General features: G+C 39.2%; 1 protein-coding gene and 1 pseudogene across 1 annotated transcript in view; one reads left to right on the top strand and one right to left on the bottom strand.

Annotated features, from left to right (window-relative positions):
- LOC101274224 (lysine-specific demethylase 4D-like) overlaps window positions 1-967 on the bottom strand; it is a 65999-nt pseudogene extending 65032 nt beyond the window's left edge.
- A 21-nt stretch (window positions 968-988) lies between these two features.
- The window catches only part of LOC101279704 (lysine-specific demethylase 4D-like), a 61920-nt gene continuing 39924 nt past the window's right edge, over window positions 989-22984 (top strand). The window contains exons 1-2 of the mRNA XM_049714091.1: window positions 989-1339; window positions 3860-3983. The gene's annotated coding sequence lies outside the window, so the exon portion shown is untranslated. The remainder of the gene's footprint in view (window positions 1340-3859; window positions 3984-22984) is intronic.

The raw sequence follows: 22984 nt of genomic DNA, 5'->3' as shown, positions 1-22984 counted from the left end.
TGGCTGGAAAGGAAGATAAAGCCTCCCCACCTTCCTATTTCCGTGCTGCTCCAAGAAAACAAAGTCTCCATTCCATATTGCTTCAGGAAACAGAAGACACGCACACACACACATACACACAATGTCAGTACCATACGAATTTCTGGTCTTAATGTTACTATTCTAACATCCAACTCCCTTCGCAGCTGGTAATTATAGGTCCCTTTTAGAGTCCCCACCCAACCACCCATTTTTAATATCCTAAGGGTGCTCACCTGAAATCTCCCTTATTCTGACGAAGATCTTTCCAAAGGTCATGCAGAGCCCTATTCCCAGGCCACTTTGCCATAATCGATCCAGCGCTGGGTGGCAAAATTGATGGCTTCCGCGCAGTTGAAGCCAGAGTGGTAGCCATAGGGAAACGTCACCACGAACTCTCCAGCCTCCTGAGTGACCCGACCGAAGGGAATGCCGTTGTCCTTGAGGACCGTGGGCGGGGGGGCGACACCCTCACGTGGGCGAGGCCGGCTCGGTCCCAGACGGGGAAGGGGGCGCGGAGGGGTGGGGGCGGGTGAGGGCCGGCGGCGACGGGGAGGTGGCGGCACGCACACACGGCGAGGGCCGCGGGGCAGGGGCGCGGGGCGCTGCCCAAGGAGAGGAAGGGCCGAGACACTACCGGACCACCAGGAAAACAAGTGCGGGGTCCTACCGCCACACACACGAAGGCGGTCCCACGACGCCTGAGACGCCGGCCAGACCCAGCCACCCTGGGACCTCCCACGACCCGGTCCCGCCGCCAGGGCCCGCGTGCGACGGTCCCCCGGCGTGGCACGGGGGGACCCATCCACCCAAACTCAACCTTTCCGTCCTCGCCAGATCCGCCTTCATCTAAGTCCGACCCCCGGTGCTCGCGCCCCAGGGAAACGCTCCCGAGCGAGGCGACCCGCACCGTTCCCACACACCGCCACCGGCTGCGACTCGCGGAGAGGGCAGGCGCGACAGGCTCCTCGCGGCTGCGGGACTGGGGAGCCGGGACATCCGGGCGTCCACGCCCCCTTGGGCTAGCCAACGGGGTCACCGCACGCGCACGCAGACGCATACGCGCGTCCCCGCGCCGGACGCAGGCCTGGCGGGACCTTCCCACGACTCAGAGCGGGAAGGCGCAGCACGCGGCAGGCAAAGAGCGGCGCTCGGCCCCACCGCAGGGCCGGCGCAAGCCCTCCAGCGAAGGCGAGGGGCTCTGCCCACGTGTTCTGGCAGTCGCCACTGTGACCACTGCACGCTTGAGAGGGGCAGCGGCTGGGGGTCCGGTACCCCAAGGCTCCCTCTCGGACAGCTAGAGAAGGCTTTCTCACCGACGGTGCGTCATCCCCCGCCAATCGACTCTCCCCTTTGGGCCCACGGAGGCGCTCCACGAGCCGCCAAGTCCACGACTGGGCGGGGGGTGGGCCGGGGGTCTGCGGTATGGGTAAGAACACGGCCCACAGGAGCGTTCGCGGCCACAGCCGGGGCACAACCTCTGCCGCCCCCAGGCTTGTCCATCGGGCTCCGGAAGGAGGGAGCTCGCCCCAGAAGCGCGACAGACACCCTTCTCACAGGACCCGGCCCAACACGATTATATGGTTGAATACTTTACAGTACTGAAACAGCAAAGTCCAGCTGCATGCAAAGGCGTAAGTGATGAAAAACTACACCAAAAATACACTAAAGGACATAAATACAATTGTGATTCTTCAAGGTTATATAAAGTTTTCAAAAATGGACAGAGTTTTAATTTTATAATGTTTACCAAAATTACTATGTGAATAGTTAGGATAAGGTCAGTCCAGGAGGCAGAAGGGGCTGTAATCTGGGCAAAAGAGCACAAGTCAGGCAGCCAGGTGCCTGGCAATATTGCATTTCTTGACCTGGGTACTGGTTCCACTTCTGCTTACTCTATAGTTATTTGTTGAAGTGTACATATATGCTTTATAGATTTCTGTGAACACTTTATATTTCATAATTTAAAATATTTTTAAAAGTGCTCTAAAAGATTATGCCACATAGTGGTTCATAGAATCATTTGGTTTATAATGTGCTGTCTGGTAGACTGTTTCCAAAACTCAGATTATGTTTCAAATTTTTTTCATTCTAATATTGTTTATTGATGCCTTCTCCTGTTTGTTTATTATTTACAATATTTAGTAATACCTAAATTTTGGGGCAGTTTTAGATTTACAAAGCATTGAGCACGTGGATCAGGGAGTATTGACCCGACCCCACTCGCATGTCCCCCTTTTAGTAACATCTTAATTCCCATGGTATATTGATGACAATCAATGAACCAATGTCAATATGTTACTGTCTACTAAAGGTCAGATTTCCTCACATTTTACGGAATGTCCTTTTTCTGTTCCAAGATCTCATCTAAAATATCAAATTAGTTTTCATGTCTCCTTAGGTTTCTCTTGGCTGTAACAGATTCTCAGACTTTCCTTGTTTTTGACCAAAAGATTGTATAGAAACCTGACAGTCTGGGGGAGGATGCCCCTCTATTGGAATTTGATGCTTTTCTTATGATTATCTTGAGTTTCTCTGTTTTCTTGGAGGAAGATTACGGAGGGAATTTTGTCACATTTTAATCACATCATATCAAGGACATATACTATCAAAGTAATTTATGGCTTTTTTTGGGGGGGGGCCACACCTCGCAGTTTGTGGGATCTTAGTTCCCTGGCCAGGGATCGAACCTGGGCCCTAGGTAGTGAAAGCGCGGAGTGCTAACCACTGGACGGCCAGGGAATTCCCAGTTTATGACTCTTGATGTTGACCTGGTTAAAATGGGGTTTGGCAGGGTCCACCTCTATAAAATGACTACCCCTCCCCGAGTCCCATCACCACTTGCCACTCTGCACCAGCTTCTCCCACGCAGGGAGCACTCTCTTCCTGTAGCAGGGAGTACTATATAATTTATTAACCAGTTCTTTCTTTATTTTATCTTTTAAGTAACAGACTTCTATTTTACTAATCATTTATGTTTTTGTATATGGTTGTTTTCCCTTTTGTTTTTTGAATTGTTTTATCATTTTTATCTTTTTTTTCTTTCAAATAATTCTGAGGTATTTTGGTTTAGTTTTTACTAACTACTTGCAGACAACAGAAAAATCAATAGATTTTTAGCTATTATATGGATATTGTTGTAGATGTTATGTGGATATTCATTTTTAAATAAATATGGTGGTGTTCCCATTTTTCATTATTGACTTTCAATTTTATTTCATGATTGAAATAAAAGATTGATCAAGAGGGTACTCAATATGTAGATTCTGTGGAATTTTTATTGAGATTTATTATGTGGTCTTAACAGCGGTATATTTTTGTAAATGTTTTATATGTGTTGAAAAGCATTTTGCTATGTGGTTGCTGCAGGAAATATAGTCAAAGTTGTTAACTATATTGTTTATACTTTTATAACAGTATTAATTTTCTTCTGTCCTCATGTATCAGTTTCTGGAAGAACGGTGTTTGGAAAAAAAACCTCACACGATGATTGCAGATATGTCAGTTTTACCTTATAATTCTCAGTCTTTGTGTTCTGTGTCTCAGTGCTATGTGTCTAGGTGCGTAAAGTGCATCATTGTAATCTTTCCCACGAGTTTTTCTTTTTCATAACTAAAGCTGCCCTTCTTTTACCTTATAAATACATTTGATATTAATTGCTGCTAGACCAGGTTTCTTTAGTTTAATAATTGCTTGGTTTGACTTTCCCACTCCTTTTATTTGCAACCTCTTAGTTTGCTGTAAGACTGGTTTAAAAACTCAAAGGGGCGCAGACAAAGTGGGCTGATCAACGAGAGCAATTACCGTTGACTGGTGCTGATCAAATTATACCTTTGCCCAGGTAGAAAGCCAGAGCCGTCAGGACATGGGTCTGCATTTGGAGGCCAGCTGCCCAGAGAACACTGTCTCTCTCTCTCTGGGTCCTTGAATATCTCCAACTGGAATCAGGATTTTGTTGGTAGAAGGTAGGTCACTTTATTTCTGTAATTTGTGCTTATGAGCAAAAGAGTTATTTTCCTACCAGAAGTTTTAAAAAATGACACTATTTATGCATATAGAGAGAGAGAGCGAGAGAGAGGGTACTATACATTGGGATATCCTTTCCTTGAGTTTTTATTTTTAAACTATTTTCCTACTTGTGAAGTTAATTTTTTTCTTAATATTTTCTTGGTAAAAATCACAAAGATTTTCAGGAAAAAGCACCTCATTTAGTGAACTGTGATCTAATGGGAATGAGAGGGTTTCTAGAACTGGGTAAGGAGTGTGTCAGTTGGAAGGGACTTGAAAAATATGTGGGATCAAATTAGAGATTTTGATTAGATATGAGGGTATTAGATTTGGGGTGGTACTGATTGAATTGAAATTGGTGTGGGACATATATAGCCAGACTTTGAGCACAGCCTGTTTCATTCAGAGGCTGAATCCTTCAAGGAAACCATTTTCTGGGTCCTGTGTATCATCATTTGGAATTAAGATTTTAGACTGGCAGAAGGCAGGCACTTTTTTGGCCTTTTTTTTTTTTTCCTTTAAAGCATAAAGATGAAAAGGATGACATTTTATACCAGAAAGCAACTTTTTTCCCCTGGTAAAATTCACATTTATTTATGCATTTAAAGTATAAGCATTGCATGCATATCATTTTTAGATTTCTTCATTGGGGCCATGTATTTCTGTTATTAAAGGGATTAAAACCTTTTTACCCTTTCAGTTTATAATTGATTGTTAACTGGTGTATGGGATCTATAGATTTTGTTTGCTAACCAGTGTCTAGAAACTTGATTGAGACCTATATTTCTTTTTTTTTTAAAACATCTTTCTTGGAGTATAATTGCTTTAGAATGGTGTGTTAGTTTCTGCTTTATAACAAAGTGAATCAGTTATACATATGTGCCCACATCTATTCCCTCTTGCAACTGCCTCCCTCCTACCCTCCCTATCCTGCCCCTCTAGGTGGTCACAAAGCACTGAGCTGATCTCCCTGTGCTATGTGGCTGCTGCCCACTAGCTATCTATTTTACGATTGTAGCATATGTATGTCCATGCCACTCTCTGTATTTGTCCCAGGTTACCCTTCCCCCTCCCATATCCTCAAGTCCATTCTCTAGTAGGTCTGCATCTTTATCCTCATCTTGCCCCTAGTTTCTTCATGACAGTTTTTTTTTTTTTTAGATTCCATATATATGTGTTAGCATACAGTATTTGTATTTCTCTTTCTGACTTACTTCACTCTATATGAGAGGCTCTAGGTCCATGCACCTCACTACAAATAACTCACTTTCGTTCCTTTCTATGGCTGAGTAATATTCCATTGTATATATGTGCCACATCTGCTTTATCCATTCATCCTGTTGATGGACACTGTGGTTGCTTCCATGTCCTGGCTATTGTAAATAGAGATGCAATGAACATTTTGGCACATGACTCTTTTTGAATTATGGTTTTCTCGTGGTATATGCCCAGTAGTGGGATTGCTGGGTCGTATGGTAGTTCTATTTGTAGTTTTTTAAGGAACGTCCATACTGCTCTCCATAGTGGCTGTATCAATTTACATTCTCACCAACAGTTCAAGAGGGTTCCCTTTTCTCCAAACCCTCTCCAGCATTTATTGTTTGTAGATTATTTGATGATGGCCATTCTGACTGGTGTGAGATGATATCTCATTGTAGTTTTGATTTGCATTTCTCTAGTTAGTGTTTCTCTAATTGTTAGTAAAGATGTTAGAGCATCTTTTCATGTGCTTCTTGGCCATCTGTATGTCTTCTTTGGAGAAATGTCTAATTAGATCTTCTGCCCATTTTTAATTAGGTTGTTTGTTTTTTTGATATTGAGCTGCATGAGCTGTTTGTATATTTTGGAGATTAATCCCTTGTCGGTCATTTCATTTGCAAATATTTTCTCCCATTCTGTGTGTTGCCTTTTTGCTTTGTTTATGGTTTCCTTTGTCATGAAGCTTTAAAGTATTTTTTTTTAGAACATTAAAGTATTTTTAAAAAGTAAATATGTATTAGAGCCTGGGGATAAAGGACCTAAAATAATTTTAATTGTTTTCTTTCAAACATATTCCAGAGATGAGTGTAATACTCTTTGATTTAGTTCATGTCTGTACAAAGACAGATTTATCTTGTCCTTATTGCCATATTGACTGATCTAATCACTTTCAACTTATGAAAGAAATATTAGTATTATGCATAAAGTATCTCATTTTACTCTTTGGAATATATTTTTTTACTGTTCTCATAAGAATAGTTTCTTCTTAAGCGTAGGTTAGCGTAATGATAATGTGTTGGTTTTAAACACAGGAGATTTCTAAGTACATATATGACGTTTACTTAAAATAATCTGGTCAAATAAGATAACGATTTTACATGATTTTTTTGAAATACGTAATGACAGCATCTCTTATTCACTTACAGTGATCTAAGTGACAGGCTTGTCTGCTAACCTTTTTTAACCACTGCGTGCAACAGGAACTTGTATTATTAGTATTTTATAGATGAGTAAACTGAAGGTTAGCAAGACTAAGGAAATTACATTAGAGTACATGACAGGGAGGTTAATGGAGGATGTTGCCAAAAAGAATCCAAAATCTAGATAGCCTGCACTGCTTTGTTAAGGAATTTAGAATCACTATATAGTGCACTGGATTCCACTTAAGGTTTCTGAGTTGGGAAATCAACAACAGAGTAGAGACCTTGGAAAATTAATGTGACAACATTGTTCTGTTTGAGCTCTCAAGCTTCCTGCCACTTGAGTTGACAGCAGTATTCCAAGAGTTCTTGGTCAAGACTGTTTTAAATCATTTCAGCCTAACAAGGTTGGATTATACACATTCTCTCCAAGGCTGGTTAGCCAGCACAGCTATTTTGTACTGATTTATATATATTCAATTCTAGCCAGTCTTAGGTAGGGAATTATAATAGCTACTATTTATTGAGCATCTGCTTTTACCAAACCTTACAGTTCAGAGAGTCAGAAATCGCAGCTTAAGCAAAAAAAGATCTTATTATTTGGTGTTTCTGTGACCCAGCCCAGTACTTGACCCATGTTAATAATTTTAAGAAATGCCTTTCAGACTGAATAAAATATCTCAATGAGTATATATTAGTAAAGGACAAAAATGCTTTCTCTCTTTACTGAATTAAAGTTAAAGAGTTTCATTTTGTACTCTACTGTTCTATTGTTTAAAAGAGTTTTGTAACTAGGTAATAACTATTCATCATCTAATAGTTGCTGTACTGTTCAATCATTTAAAGGTATTTATCGTATAAGTATTATGTGCCAAGTGCTCTGTCAGGCACAGCCCTTCCTCTTTGGAGCTTTCAGTCTAGAGATTCTGTAAGAGCTGATAACTAGTAGCAGATACAAGTGTATTACGTTTCCTTCGTTTAATATTTCTATTCTGAATCTATTATTTCCTGCACTGGGAGAGGAAGAGGATGATAGGTCACATTTTACCTTATCTATCTACCTACAAAGTAAAGCCACACATTTTTTGTGTATGGATGGGCGTATGGCACTATGAAATATTTCAAGGTGTTCTTCAAACAAAAGCTAATGAGGTTAATATGAGTCATTAGGTACAAACAAGGAGCCCAGAATGCTTTCCTGAGCACAAGCTATTGCTGTTCTTTTTGGGTCATAATCTCTGCTTTCTGGTATTGTTATTTATCTTTCCGTTTAGGTCCTGTCTTCCCCCTTTGAGTAAAGTTCTTCAGTAACAGTAATGATCTCTTATACCTCATAATCGCTTCTTTACTTAGCATAATGTCATCCATTCATTCAAAAGGAGGTTTCTATATGCGAGGCATTGTGATAACTCTGGAAACTAGACAGGAACATGATATGGTTCCTGACACCAAGAAGCTTAAAATCTGAAAGGGAATAAGAGAGTAACATGTGTAACAAAAGGCTGACACAAAATTAAGGAAAAGTAGAGATCAGTGTATTAGTAGCAAATGTCTATGAATATCAAGAAGACTTCACAACATAGGTATTTTTAAGCAGGATCTTTAAAGAGAGAAAAAATTATGCATATGAAAGTGGAAATAATACGTCCATATAAGAAGTTATGCATATGAAAGTGGAAATAAGATGTCCACATAGATGAGTTCATTTGCAATTTTGGACACTTTAAAAAATAAAGCATTATTAAACAGATGTTGTATTCATTTTTCCTTGGGAGTTTATGAGTCATAATGAATGTGTGAAGGAAGTAAATGGTGCAGGGTTGGGTAGAGTATTGTATGAAACCAATGTTTTTGAAATCTCAAGTAGGCACCGAGGCAAGATGTAGGGATGTCAGATTTTTCATTTGTCATTAGGTGACATAATACATAGTGAATTATCAAACAAATAGTTTTCCTTTCTAACATTAAAGTTTTTTTTTCTGTTTAATCATTCACCTGTTCGTTAATTGAAACAAATAGCCATTCCTAGCTATCTTGTGCCAGGAATTATGGGTATAAATATGTATGAAATAAAGTCCTTCACCTCAAAAAAAAATTCACAGTATCCAGGAAGATAGACAAGTAAACACAGTTACAATATAGTATGATAAATGTTACAGTCAAGAAAAATAAGAATGTATCTTACTGGGTTTGGCATTCTTCTTCTTCTACAAGTCATTATATGAAGAGTCATCTACAAACTTTCCTCAATAGTCGAAGAAGGAAGTACAGTGTGATCTAATGCTTATCAAAGCAAACATGTGTCAGGTTTTTTTGAGGGGAGGGTGGGTGTTAATCAACTTCATTAAAGCTTAGTTTCTTCAGCTGTAAAAGAGAAATAGTAGCAACAGAAAAATCTAGTGTGGCTTGCCTCAGTGAGAATCCTGCGCACCGCAAGGAAGAGTAGCCCCTCCTCGCCGCAACTAGAGAAAGCCTGCATGCAACAACGAAAACCCAATGCAGCCAAAAATAATAAATAAATAAATAAATAAAAGAGAGCATCTTAAAAAAGAAAAGAAAAGAAAAATCTAGTGTGGCTTGCAAAACCACCTGTTAGAGATTTCAAATTCTTTTGGGCTAAATCCTGATAATTAAATGAAATAATTCTGTAAAGCATATAGCAAGTGCCTGCCATGTGGAATGTGCTCATAATATTAATCAGTCATTAATTACTCTTAAAGCTATGTTTTCCCCACTAAACTGTAAGCTTCATAAGGAGAGAACGAATCCTTTCAATAAGATTTGACAGATGTTCATTTGTTCTCTGATTTCTTCAAATGTAGCCCAGCTCACCATAAGGGTATTAATTAAATTGTTAGGTAGTTGTAGCATTATTCAAAACCCTTCTTATATTTAATAAATATAATTTCCTTCAATTATACTCGCATCTGACTTTCAGAACATCTTTATTAACAGATGGTACTTAATAATGTTATTAGATGATCCTATATTTTACAAATGAGAAGATACATTCAGGTAAACCGAATATGTGACTCTCCAGGGTACAAGGCTTAGACAGGACCAGATCCAAAGCTTAAGTCCAAGTCTTCCAACTCCAAGCCCAGTGTTCCTCCCAATACAAGCAAAGAGCTTAGCAAATGCAGCCCATGCTCAAGGGAGGCAGTACGGTGGTTTAGAGTAAGGCACACTTTGGATTTTGTCTTAGCTTTGTGACTTTGAGTGATTTATCTCATCTCATTAAATTTCAGTTTTCCTACATGTAAAATGGGAAGGGTGATAGTATCAACCACGAAGGGTGCCGATGATTAAACGAGTTGATGTATATAAAGTGGCTCATTCAGAAAGTGCTCAGTAAGTATTATTCTTCCACTATTCTTGGTTAGATTTAACAATAGGAACATTAGGAGACATTTAATAAATATAAGCTATTGTTAGAAAGGGCTGAAGAAACTCCTTCCTTTCCTGTCCTAAATTATCTAGTAGTTGTCTTGGTTCACTGTTAACATTTTAATTTTCCCACATCACTTCACTTAGCTAAGAAATTCTTTATCAAAGTACCCAACATTCTCTATGATGTAGCCCCGTCTCTGCACACTCTCTCCCTGTTCGCTCCCTTTCCCAAAGCAAACTATCTGCCATTCCTTGACTATCGCTCTGGTTCCCAGACCCAAAGTTTCTTCTCATCTCCCCTGGTTCAAACTCTGCTGGTACTTCACGATTCTTCTAAATGCAATACTTCCATAAAGCACTCCTAGCTAGAGGCCATGCATGCAGTCTCCCTTACAGATTATAAAAACATCGTTGATTTTATAAAGCATGTCGTTATTGTCCTCCTTTACGTATCATTGTTATTATTTTTTAAGAACTTATAACAGGGGTAGATTTATGTGTGATTGACTCTTCAGGTTAACTCAACAAAGACTGATTTCATACCCACAGTGTAAGAGAGTGCCAAGGGCAGCTCTGATATAAAAAGAGATGTACTCTCTGCCTTCAGTAAATTCCAATAATATTTCTTTAAAAATGGTTGTGCTATGTAAAGGGAGGAATAATTCTCTAATAATTGATAAGTATCAATGATCTTCATTAGGAAAAAGAGCACAGTGGTAACTGGCATTGACACCAAAATTCACTCCCTGAATATCCAAAGCAGTGCCAGAACTGGACACCACCGTTTTCTACTTGAATTTACTCTTTTTAGGGCTATAATAGTATTTAATAGGATTTCGGATCTGAAAAAAGTTCTTGAGGAATAGTTTAGTCTACCAACTTGCCTGGAACATGCATTTTCCTAGACAGACAAAAGAGGATCGTTCTATTGAATTACGGGGTACTTAGTGTTCTTTTTCTGAATCGGATTGTGGTCTGGAAGTGGAGAAAGGAGAAGAGTTTGTTCTTTGCTTCCTCCTTCCCTTTCTTCCTTCTTTTCCTTTTATTTTAAAATAAGGGCTAGAAATTTTCAAGCTAAACTTTTTTTTTTTTTTTTTAAAGCACCCCTCCGAAGGGGCCGGGTTTTTTTCTTCTGGGGACTGATGCTGCCTCTTGCTCTCCGGGATTGGTTGAGAGTAAACTAGAAATACTTTCAGGGGCGGAGAAACTGGGAGTGCCCTGGGAGTGCGAGTGGACTCTAGGCTGCAGAACTGCGAAGAGCGGCCCTCGAAGGAGGAAGCCTTTGCCCCTCCGCTCGCGAGGCAGCAGCGGGGGCGCACCGCAGAGGCACCGGTCCCCGGAGGCCCCGCGGGCCACACGGTGAGATGTGGAATCCCCCTGCGCGAAACCGAGTCGACCTTTGTCGCCTGGCGCCGCGCGCGCTGGCTGTGCGCTGGGGCCCTGGTGCTGGCCGCCTGCCTCTTCGTCCTCGGCTTCCTCTTCGGTACGGGGCCCTCGCCACGGACAACCCTGAGCCTACCCGGCTGTTTGGCGGTTCGCGGGACTCCGTGCCAGCTGCCGCGTGGGGCCAGCTGCTGGTCTCCCGGGGGGTGGGGGGCGGTGACCGGGTTGGGGGAACGTGGGGACGAGCACCCGCGAGTTAGGTAGGAGTTGCTGGGGGCGGTGCACAGCTGGGTTCTGGACGGTCTACTGTAGGACAGTCACCCAGGGTAAGGAGTAGAACGGAGAGACTCAAAGGGAACTTGAGAAAGTTCCAACTGCTGAGGCCCTGCGAGCAATCGGTACGTTTTAGCAGGAGCGCCGGATCTCTGGGGGCATTTGCTAGGTCGTCCAAGGAGCTTTGCCAGAAACGACTCTTACCTGTTTGGGGTCTTTATCTAGTGCCTGTGCCTGGACCTGCTTCGTGTATACAGTAGGTAGAACTCAGGGCACTGCTGCGTGGGAGCCCTATTCTCTCATTCTTTCGTCCTGGGGAGTAAATAAAGAGGAACATTTAGGAGCTAACCGGCTGACATTGTCAGTGCTCTGAACAGATCCTTAATAGCAGTTCTTTAGCGTTTTCCCCTGTGTATTGATTTGCAGACTTAACCCAACTCTCCATGATAACCAGGGGGCAGCACAGATTTGCTGAGACTCTTTTAAATTCTAATATTAACTCTGCAACTTCTCTGTGTCCTTGAGCGAGTTACCGAGTCTCTCTGAGCCACAGTTTGTCAACCTTTGTAAGAATACTATCTGTAAGTTAGTGGGAATCGTAAACGAAATAGCATCTAAAGCTCCTCGCACAGTACTGGGGTATTGTCACTTTTTCAAAATTGTTTCCTGGTGAGGAGATGCTTCTAACTGGACATTAATGCACAGGACTAGCGTTAAGGTATAGCCTGGTAGTTCGGCCCTACTCTGAATTCTGGGTCCCCTTTCTGGGATTTAGAAGACCAGGGCATAGACCAACTAAGCTGGCTCAAATTCAGCCTCTTCTTGCTTGTTGTGTAACCTTTGAGCCACACTCTGCTCATAACTAGCATGTGGATATTAGGGTTATTGTGGGGCTTAGATAAGTGTGCTCGTTAAGGGCACACTTCAACTCGAGTTTCAGTTTTCTCAGCTGTACAATGTGGGCAAGGGTAGCATGAGGATTAAGATCTTCTGCATCTTTTAAAAGCATTTTATTCGTCCCAGTATAGCCCATAGCCCCATCCCTATATTCACTGTTAATGGCTGTGGGTTCTTTATTAATGTTTGTTAATTTTTTTCCTAGGATTCTCTGCTCCCTCCCTCCCACAGGCCTCCGTCCTCTTTATCCAGCTCATTTTTTAGATCTCGATTCAAGCATTTCATCCTCCGAGTGCCCTTATCCTACAGTCTAATCCAAGTCCCTTTATTTTACATACTGGTGGAACTGTATTTCCATTTGCTGCCAACCATTTATTTCAATATGCGTGTATATATGCATGTGTGTAACGTGTATGTGATTAATAACTGGAAAGCTCCATGAAAGCTAGCTGGGTGATTTAGGTAACCATTTTATGCACAGATCATATCATTTATCTAAATAAACTATGTCACGAAGCCAACTACCAGGGCTAATGGCTCTACGTGATCTGGCTACCCATTGCCTCTAGTCTCTGTATTCACTGTGTGTCTTGCAGAGATGTTGGGTGAATTGGAGTTTCACTGTAGCTCTCTGAAGCTGAACTTTTGAAGCCTACTTCAACTGCAAGCACAAAATATTTAAGCATATTTGGCTTTAGTTTCAGAACCAGAACAAATTACAAGTCTGAATTGCCTTCAACTCTTTGAAATAATTTATGTACTTGAAATATACTCATAATTAATTCATTACAAACATTTACTAAATGCTTATTCTGGGTCAGCAGAGGCGTCGTCACTGGGGATAAAAGGTTTAAGGAGAAAGAAGGTGGATCTCCTCTTTGCCTTCATTTTTCCCATCAGTTGAACCATCTTCAATTTTAGTGCTAATTTCATAAAACATTTCTTAGAATAACAGCAATGCTTATTGAAATTGGATTAAAAAATATGTTGCAACTGATTTGTAATTAAGTCTGTCTGCATGATTTTTTTTCCAATGGAAGTAGGCAAGAGCAATGAAACTTCGGAAAATCTCAGTTAATACCAGAGGTCATTGATGTTTTATATATGATAAATACAATAATAAGGAGAGATAGGCCCTGTCTATAAGCTCATATCTCATTCCTATATTTGTTTGTATTTTACAGGATGGTTTATAAAATCCTCCAGTGAAGCTACTAACATTCCACCGCATAATGTGAAGAAAGCATTTTTGGATGAGTTGAAAGCAGTGAACATCAAGACATTCTTGTAGTAAGCATATACTTAAAAGTTTATTATTCTGTTTAGAAGTTTTGATCCAATATTTCATAAACAGAAACTGACTTTTTAAAAGGTTTTATTACTGAAGATCTTGTATCATGTTTCATCTGGAGAGGATTGTACCTTCAGCTGAACTTTATCATGATAGATGTTTTAAAGCAGGTGTCACTAAACTTTTTCTGTAAAGGTCCGGCTTTTGTAGGCCAGCTGAACTCTGTCCCAACTACTCAGCTCTGCTATTGTAGCACCAAAAAAGTGATAGTAAATACGTAATTGAATAAGTGTGACAGTTTCGATAAAACTTTATTTGTAGGCACTGAAATATAAATTTCATATAAATGATATGTCACAAAATATTATTCCTCTTGATTTTTTTCACCTATTTAAAATGTGATAACCATTTTTAGCTTGTGGGCTGTACAAAGAAAGGAAGTGAGCTGGATTTGGTCAGTGAAACATAGTTTGCTGACTCCTGTTTCAGAGGAAGATAGTATATTTTAGTCAAAAGAATAAATTTTGGACTTCGAAGTCAGACATACGCAAGTTTAAATTCCATCTTCGCCCACTGATATTAAAGTAAGTTTGAGTGAATATTTAACCTTCCTGAGCCATCATTTTCACCTCTATAAAATGGGGATAGTGATATTGTTCTGATGAGCATGAAATTAGAGAGCATATATGTGACCTAGTGTAAACACCAGCTCCCTATTTCCTGAAATAGCTATCCCTGGTGTAGGGAAAAAGGGGTAAATGAGTAAATATAAAAAGTATTTGCAAGGCTACTAAAAATAAAACACTTTTATTGAATAATTGATTGGAATACTTAGCTTTTTCAAAGTGACATACTTGAAGTCCTGATAACGATTAAAGGACTGCTTAGTGAATACAAGTTATAATTTTATGTAAAAACAGTCAAGTAAATATATATATATGTATAGATGTACATACACTTAGTCATACAAACACATATGTCTATTTAATTACGATAGAATTAAAACTATGAATAAAATTTGCTAGGGCACCTATCAAGTCTTTGGAAGGGCCATTTCAAGTGAGAGACCCAGAAGCTTAAATTTTGTGGAAATCCTTCTGCCTCTTGCACTCCTTTTACTATAATTATGTATAATAGGTATAATAAAAGTGGAAGTCTGGCGAGATATAATCTTCACTCCTAGACAGGGTTGCTGCCTCTGCTTCATTTTTCCTTTTCTAACCTGTGAGATGGAGTGACCAGCAAAGAAATAAAATGAATGCCTTCCTCTACCTCACTTTCTGGGCTGTCAGCTTCTTGCTTAATTCTCCGTGGCCTTGACCAATCTCCTCTAACTGTTTAGAACTCAAGGATTTGCATCATTAACAAACAAAAGAAAGAGATTAACGGAACCCCCCACTCACCCCTCCAAGGACCACAGAACCTCCAGAAGCCTCCTGGACTCTCCAGAATTCCAATTTGCCATTTGTCCATCAGAGTGCTTTCAGTCTATTTAGACCCTTAGGTTAGGGGTCATTAAAGCCTCAGGTCCTCTGTCTTGTTCCCCTTTCTAATCCTTCGCTTTACTACTAAAAATGCTCTACTACTTCTAAGTCACCTGACTCTCAATAGTGGCTGGGGCGGGGCGTTAAGTAGGGGCTGCCTTTTCAGTCTCCCTTGGGGTGCAAGGTTGTCCCAGTTTTCCCTTTTGTTTTGTAACATCTAGTTAAATTCTCAGATCTGTTCACTATTTTGCATGTCTTTAGAGGGAATTTCCTTCTCCACCCTGTTCTGAAAGACAAGATTATTTCAGAAGAGTGTCTTAGCTTTCACTGATCTACATTTGAATACCAGTTCCATCTTTCACTGGCTGTCTTTAGGTCATCTAACTTCTCCAAGCACTGTGCATTTGTAAACCAGATGCAATGTATGAAAACAGGAATACCAATAGCTCCCTTTATTAATTGAGATAACATAATGATCCTTGGAACATATATAAACTTTTCTAGCCAGACAGAGATGTATGAGCCTATTTGTTTTGTTAATACATGTTGTTGGCTATTTTGGATAATTTGTAAATTATTCTTCTTATTAGAAAATAACTGGATATTCTAATAGAATCAAGACAGTGTGACACACTTCTCAATTGATTAAAACAAAAAAAAATGAACTTCTGTTTCTTAGCAGTTGTCTAATTGAGCCTCAAATCTTTGTGAATTAGTGAGGTAGCAATATTCTCCCCATGTATGGATGAGAAATTGAAGACATGGCCAGGATTACACAACAAGTTAGTGGCAAAACCTGTAATGCACTGATTTTGTGGCCAGTTGATTTATTTATCCTTGGAAACAAATCTTTTTTCCTACTCATCATTTTCAGGATTAACTTTGCTCCAAATGAGTGGGTTCTAAACCTGATCATAGAACACCATTGCATCTTGGTGAGTAATGACAAAACTTGTACCAGGAATTTCACTCATAATGTTACCTAACCAAACTTGGGTCTGCTAGCCTGCTGTGCAGCAAAGCCAGTCTACTGACACCAGGTTGAGGTGAAGGAGTCCAGCATTTACTGTAGGGCGTCAAATAGGGAGAACAGACAGCTTATGCTCAAAAGACCAGAAATCCCAGGTGGCTTTAAGGGGAGAGTTTTTTGTTTTTTTTTAAAGCATTATATATAATTCCTTCTCTCCTTTATTTTTTATTTATTATTATTTTTTTTTTTTTGCGGTACGCGGGCCTCTCACTGTTGTGGACTCTTCCATTGTGGACACAGGCTCTGGCTGTGCAGGCTCAGCGGCCATGGCTCATGGGCCCAGCCGCTCCGCGGGATGTGGGATCTTCCCGGACCGGAGCACGAACCCGTGTCCCCTGCATTGGCAGGCGGACTCTCAACCACTGCGCCACCAGGGAAGCCCTCTCCTTTATTTTTATAGGCAAAATACTTTAGATGATCCTAAAATATTTTTCCCATTTGATTTTTTATTGGAGTATAATTGCTTTACAATGGTGTGTTAGTATCTGCTTTATAACGAAGTGAATCAGTTATACATATACATATACATATATCCCCATATCTCTTCCCTCTTGTGTCTCCCTCCCTCCCTATCCCACCCTTCTAGCTGGTCACAAAGCACCCAACTGATCTCCCTGTGCTGTGAGACTCCTTCCTAGCTTTCTAAAGGGGAGGGTTTTGAAAGGCAACATTTGGGGTGAGGGTTGCAGCTCATGGACTTTCTTCTGATTGGTTGGTGGTGAGGTAACAGGGTGATGTTTTGGAAATCTGAATCATCAATCTTCTGGTTCCAACTAGTCTAGGGTCTGTGTGATTGTGGTCAGCATGTAGTCCCCATCCTCCACCTGGGTGGGGTTCTTAGTTTCTGCAGAACAGCCCAAAGATATGCATCAGGTTGTTATACTGTTTAAGCTATCATTACTTTCTTGCTTGACCGCTTTTCCTTTGTTTCTCTATCCCTCACTTCCCTAATTAGTAACTGCTTGAGTCTGCTCTTTGGAACCCATGGAAGGCCTAGAAGACTAAACCCTTTTACTACAAAAAAGAAACGGGGGACACTGAGGGGCTCTTGTACCTGGGAGGGGCCTGCAGGGTACTGCTTGATTTCAGTCCCCCCTTTTCTCTGATACTTCTTAATCCTGAGAGGACCAGGGGCAGAATGAGAAAGAGAATAAAGCTTTGGCTAGAGAGGTTAATCATAAACTTGGCAGGGGAGCTCGGTTTTAGGGGGACTCAGTTTCAATCATAAAGTCTAATAATGATCTCCTCTGTGTGTGTGTGAGCAGGTTCAAGACTCCCATAACAATTCTTCTCTCATGTAAGAATAGAGTTCTAGCTGTGGCTTCAGGAAATATGCATAATCTGCATCTAGTTCTGTTACAGTTTGGATTTGTGTAATATGGAAGAAAATAGCAACTTGTTGGCTATTTTCTGTTTTCTTTGCAGGTATCCATTGATGAAGGAATATATAGACTCCTCAGCTGGCTCTTAAAATTGTGTTCTTTTCATTACTTTATTTTGTAAATACATATTAGAAATCCCATGTAAGGTTTTAAGCCCCTAAAAATTTATTGAATGAGGGCTTCCCTGGTGGCGCAGTGGTTGAGAGTCCGCCTGCCGATGCAGGGGACACGGGTTCGTTCCCTGGTCCGGAAGGATCCCATATGCCGCAGAATGGCTGGGCCCGTGAGCCATGGCCGCTGAGCCTGTGCGTCCGGAGCCTGTGCTCCGCAACGGGAGAGGCCACAATGGTGAGAGTCCCGCGTACTGCAAAAAAAAAAAAAATTTATTGAATGAGAATTTTAATACTATTTTTGTAAATACAATTTAAATGATTTTAATATAATTATAAAAGTAATCACCAGAATCCCCCTCCTCCTTTTTTTTTAAAGATACACAATAGAATCAAACATTTGAAATTGGGATCATCATAGCCATGTTGGCTATTAGTTTTTTTTAAATCACCATCAGGATGGAAGTATGTTGAGTTTAGAAAAATCTACATATTTAGAACCAGAAATTCATGAAGTTCAAGAAGTTCATGAGCTAGAAATAAATCAGTGTCTTATCATGATACATGATGCTTTGTCATATGGGACTTTTTGTTTTGTCTTGAAGGGGTTTGAAAATACCAATGAAGTGAATCTTCAGGGAAACAACAAATTTCCAAGAGAGAGAAATTTAAAACAAAAGCACCAGTATCTGGACATATTAAATGAGAAATTAATTTATTCATGAAAGTATTTGTGGTAGCTAAAATTTTAGCCACATAGTTTATTTGTTAAAGATATTTGTGGTCAGACTAATTCTCATCGTTGATTTTAAGTATTATACTTACTTAATAAGTATATATGGTGAATGGAGTACAAAAGATTCAGTTTGAGCTTGTGTAAGTATGTTCAGATTACTCGTTAAAGAAGGCACTTTAAAATGGTTGCTAATCAAAAGGTTTCTCACTTGGCTCTAACTTTCAGTATTTAAAAATAAATGTAATTATCAGTAGTTCTTGGCATGTCACAGCTTGATCTTTGGATGAAAATATTTTTATCTTCCAATTATATTTTACAAGGTGAAGTAAACAGATGATTCCATGAAAGTTCAAACATGCATTCTTTCTTAAGAAAGAATATAACACTTTCCTCATCTGATATATAGAGATACATCTACAGGACTGCGTGTAACAATTCTCTACAAAGATCAGTTTTTCTAATTTTTCTCTTGAATGAGTATAAATTAGAGCATGAAAATTTCAAAACACACTTGCAAATCTATTTGATGCAATAATAGTGCCACTTTGCTTTTTTTTTTTTTTTTTTGTGTGTGTGTGTGTGTGTGTGTTATGCAGGCCTCTCAGTGTTGCGGCCTCTCCTGTTGCGGAGCACAGGCTCCAGCTCAGCGGCCATTGCTCATGGGCCCAGCTGCTCCGCGGCATGTAGGATCTTCCCGCACTGGGGCACAAACCCATGTCCCCTGCATCGGCAGGCGGACTCTCAACCACTGCGCCACCACGGAAGCCCGACTTGAATGTTTTTAATGTTTCACCTTAATTTTGATATTTGTATTAGGTTACGTTAATTCACTTCCTTTCCAAGTTTACTAAGACTTTTTGTCATGGATTTATGTTGAATTTAATCAACAGATTTTTTCTTTTTTTGGATATCTTTTGAGATGAGCGTATAAATTTTTCTTTTTCACAATGATAATTATATTAAATGATATTCTAATATTAGACTAATCTTACATTTTTGAAATTTGTAATATTAGTCAGTAGTAGAGTTTTCAACTCTTATATCTATATATATTCAGTTTATATTCATAGCATGTTTGGCCTGTATTTCTGCAATTTGCCTATTGGGGTATAATTTCTAGATTAGACCTGCCTTATAAAATGAGCTGAGTTTTTAATCTCTGAAATAGGCTGTGTTATACTTAAACAATCTTTTACTTTCATCTTTCAAACTCAAAGGAAAACCAGTTGGTTTTGATACTTTGTTTTGTGGGAGATTTTAAAGTACTGATTCAATTTTTTTTATTGTTATAGGACTATTTAGATTTTAAAAAATGCATCCTTAGGTCAGTTTCAATAAATTTTTTAAAATGCATTTTTCCATTTCATCTAAGTTTTCAATTATTTGCATAGTTCTTCCTAGTATTTTCTTATTACCTTTTTGAATCTGTGCGACATTTATAGATATGACTTTTTTTCAACTCTTAATATTATTTATTTGTGCTTACCTTATATTTTTTTCTTATTGACATTGACAGAGATATGTCAATTTTACCTGTATTTTCAAAGAATAAACCTTCAGCTTTGGCAATCATTTCTTGTATATATGTTTTATGTTTCATTAATTCTGTTCTTACTTAGTATAATTTCCTCTTTTACCTTCCTGGTGTCTATTTTGCGGTTCTTTGAAACATTTTCAGTTGAATACTTAATTTATTGATGTTCAACCTTTCTTCTTTTCTAATATGAGTATTTAAAACCATAAATTTCCTTCTAAGAGCCACTTCAACTAGATCTCACAAGTTTGGAGAAGTGTTTTAGTTATCATTAATATCTTAATATTTTCTAATTTCTATGTTTTCATCTTTGAACCTTGGAGCTATTTAGGGGTATTTTTAAAATTCCAAATTTAAAAGTTATTCCACTATCAGTTTGATCTGATTTTCTAACTTAACTACATTGTGATCAGATAATGTGGTTTGTATGACACTAGTCATTTGGCAATTGTTGAGGCTTCCTTTATAGCCTATTATGTGGTCAATTTTTATAAACGTTCTGTGTTTATTTGAAAAAATTGTATTCAGTTGTTGGGTTTAATGATCTTATATTTGTTCATTAGTTCAAGTTTGTTAATTGTTTGGCTAAAATCGCCTTTATCCTTAATGTAGTCTTATTTTGTCTGCAATCTTTATTAATTGCTGGGAAAGGAATGTTAGATTATCTCACTATAGTGGCGGATTATTTTTATTTCCCTTTGGAATTCTGTCAGTTTCTTCTTCCTGTAGCTTGGAGCTCTCTTTTAGAGGTAGTGGTTTGGAACCTAAAAAAAATGGATTCCTACTTAACAATGTCAGTGATACACTTAAAAGATTATATTATATTTGGTTCAAAGTGAATTTAACATTAATTTGCTCCCAAGAAATTATCTTAGCATTTTTATAAGTGACTAAGAATATTGTACGCTGTTATTTTTATTTGGGAATTAAAGTTTTCCTTCTAAATCAAAAGCTAGTGCTTATACATCCTCTAAGGGTCTCTAAGTTTATCATATCATGAAATCCTCATAGCCTCTAGCACAGTGCTGGCTCTTTGATCTGTATCTTTAAAATACCAAAGGCTTCATTAACCATCTACTGACAGAAAGAGATAGTACACATTTCCTTGTTTGGTTATAGTAATGAAACTTTACCTGATTTGCCTCTGATTATTATATTTTGTTTCTCTAGATTTTCAACACATCATTATTTGAACCACCTCCTCCAGGATATGAAAATGTTTCAGATGTTCCACCTTTTAGTGCCTTTTCTCCACAAGGTATGCCAGAGGTAAAAATGCATGCAATGAAACAAAAATAACAAAGAGAACTTCCTTATACATACAAGCAATAATTAAAGAGGTATTAAGAAGGTTTTTGATGTAATCCAAATTCATCGTTTTTTACATTTAAGAAATAGAATCTTAGTAATAAAAAGGAATAAGATAAAATTTACTACACTGAGATGGAGAAATCCAAAATGTACATTTATGGACTTTTGACAAATGCATACACCTGTGTAATTCAAACTCCATCAACATATAGAATACTACTATCACTTCAGAAAGTACTTTTTTTTTTTTTTTTTTTTTTTTTTTTGCTGAACGCGGGCCTTTCACTGTTGTGGCCTCTCCCGTTGCGGAGCACAGGCTCCAGACGCGCAGGCCCAGCGGCCATGGCTCACGGGCTCAGCCGCTCCGCGGCATGTGGGATCCTCCTGGACCGGGGCACGAACCCGTGTCCCCTGCATCGGCAGGCGGACTCTCAACCACTGCGCCACCAGGGAAGTCCCTCAGAAAGTACTTTTAAGCCCCTTGTCAGTCACCTCCACACACTCTCACGGCAATCATTCTTTTGATTTATTTTTTGCCACCTTTGATTAATTTTGCCTATACTAGAAATTCATATAGATAGAATTGATAGCATGTAATCATTTGTGTCTATTTTCTTTCACTAAGCATAGGGTCTGTGAAATTCACATGTTTTGCATTTATCAGTAGATTGTTCCTTTTTACTGCCAAGTAATTTCCATTGTATGAAAGTACTACATATCTTACTACCACTGTATAACTTGGATTAATTTTCAAAGAACTTGAATGAGAATTTGAAATTGTTGCCATTTTCAAGTGAAGAGTATGAATGTCCGTTTTAGAAAATGTTATGTGGTTTACTCAATAAAGCCGTGTGGGGGCTTCCCTGGTGGCGCAGTGGTTGAGAGACCGCCTGCCGATGCAGGGGACACGGGTTCGTGCCCCGGTCCAGGAAGATCCCACATGCCGCGGAGTGGCTGGGCCCGTGGGTCATGGCCGCTGAGCCTGCGCGTCCGGAGCCTGTGCTCCGCAATGGGAGAGGCCACAACAGTGAGAGGCCCGTGTACCGCAAAAAAAAAAAAAAAAAGAATAAAACAGTGTGTATAACTATCATCTGAGATTTCACAGTAAATCCCCAGATTCTAGCATAGTAGTTTGTTTTTTTATAAGAAAGTTAAATTTGAAACAGTTGAATATAATTTATTAATGTCTTTTAAAATGTTATGTCTCCTACCATAATATTTAACATTAAGTAGATTCAGTTTTGGACATACTGAGTTTGAGGTGCCTAGGATATATTCCAAGAAGTTGCTAATAGACAATTGGGCATATTGAAGTATCACTCAATAGGGAGATAAGGGCTTGACTATCATCAGAAACATGCTAAGTAAAAAATTTACATTTAGAATTGAATTTACTTACTTACTTACTTATTTATTTACGGAAAAAAGGAAAAATAGCTCTTATTTTTCTTTAATCTGAAGAAATGACAGAAAACGTGTTTTTATTTTGAGGTGGAGTTTACATGTAACAAAATGCACAGGTCTTGAGTTAATTCAATAAATTTTTTAAATTGCATGTATCTATATCACTCAAAATAAGATATAGGACATTTCTATGACTCCAGAAAGTTCTCTGGTGCCCCTTTCTGGTCAATTTTTACCATATCCCCCTAGAAGCAACCACTTCCTGATATCTGTCATCATTGATTAGTTTGGTTTTGAACTTCATATAAATGGAATCAGATAGTAACTATTCTTT

This window comes from Orcinus orca, chromosome 8 (assembly GCF_937001465.1).
Source record: "Orcinus orca chromosome 8, mOrcOrc1.1, whole genome shotgun sequence".
Classification (NCBI taxonomy): domain Eukaryota; kingdom Metazoa; phylum Chordata; class Mammalia; order Artiodactyla; family Delphinidae; genus Orcinus; species Orcinus orca.
This window is presented reverse-complemented; position numbering and strand designations above follow the sequence as displayed.